The sequence below is a fragment of the Trematomus bernacchii genome, unplaced genomic scaffold, assembly GCF_902827165.1.
Source record: "Trematomus bernacchii unplaced genomic scaffold, fTreBer1.1, whole genome shotgun sequence".
In the NCBI taxonomy this organism is placed as follows: domain Eukaryota; kingdom Metazoa; phylum Chordata; class Actinopteri; order Perciformes; family Nototheniidae; genus Trematomus; species Trematomus bernacchii.
This window is the reverse complement of record NW_022987739.1, coordinates 2,819,610-2,820,908: the sequence shown is the minus strand read 5'-3', so window position 1 is coordinate 2,820,908 and position 1,299 is coordinate 2,819,610.

Below are 1,299 nucleotides of genomic sequence, written 5' to 3'. Positions count from 1 at the left end.
CTCCACATCCTGTCTGAAAACTCTGCACTTCCCATTCCTCAAATCCCAAACCAGCGCTAAAGTGGAGCAGCAGCCAGGCCCGCAGGCGGATCACTGTCACCCTGCTGCCGCCTCTGAACCCTGACATGCGGGTCATAAAGCAGTCAGAGCCTAGGTCAGCCGGGGAACATTAGGTTAACAAAAAGCCAATTACACCCTGCCTGATGGTGAAAACATCTGGGGGCTTCATGTTTGAGGGAAACTTTCCTTTAGGAAGTTCAGAGTACATTTACAAGAAAGCGTTTTACTAATTGGGGCTGCATGATTGCGTATTAAACACTAATGAGTCATTTGTAGGCTATAGCCATTGTGCAGAAGTGCATTTTGCATCATTATGTTTGATCACATGACACACACTATATATCTACTGTGAGGACAGAGATGGAGAAAAAGCCTTGTATTCTGCTGCAGCATGCCAACAACCTGGAATAATCTGCAAACGTAATTTGAGTTTAACCATAATGGGATTTTTCCTTTCCTGTCGTTTGTTGTTTAGGTTTTGATCTAAATTGTCTTCAAAGGCTAAAATCCCTGAAAAAAAATCCCTAAAAAAACCCCCTAAAATCAAAGGCTAAAACTTCTCAAGAGGGAGTTTCTCTCCCACACACTCCCCCCCCCCCTGCCTGAAAAGCCTCCATTAGACTCCTTTTATTTACTTCTGCAACATAGTGTCATCACTGTGTTACACTCGCACTTCTATTGGCTAGCGCTCCAACACATTGTACGTGATAGGCTAAGCCTAAGGGACATCTCTAAGCGGTTTACCAATCACAACAGAGCCGGCCAGATAACCAATCAGAGCAGACTGGGCTCTGGTTTCAGACAGAGGGTGAAAAGAGGTGCTGCAGCACAGGCAGTATGAGAACAATAAAGAGCTTTTTGAACATTGAAGCATGGAGACATGTCACAGTAGAGACACTAAATGCAAACATTAACCTGAAATTAGCGTAATACTGTTTAAAACTAATAAACAGTACTCTTTAATTATACAACTGGTACTAGTTTAACTGTAAATCATTTTACAGTAGATACATTGTCTAAAATATGTATTCAAACATATGAAACGCAATATAAAGATGTAAGCTTCTTAAAAATAGAACACATTGAAAATTGTTTTGCCATTGCTTTAATGATAACATTTATTAAGGTTTTCCATATGAAGCACAACTGTAATTTTACTAAATAATCTCATATTGTTTTTTCTGAATGACATCCTTGGAAATGAAATCTACATGAATAATCAACTATGATTTCAGTATC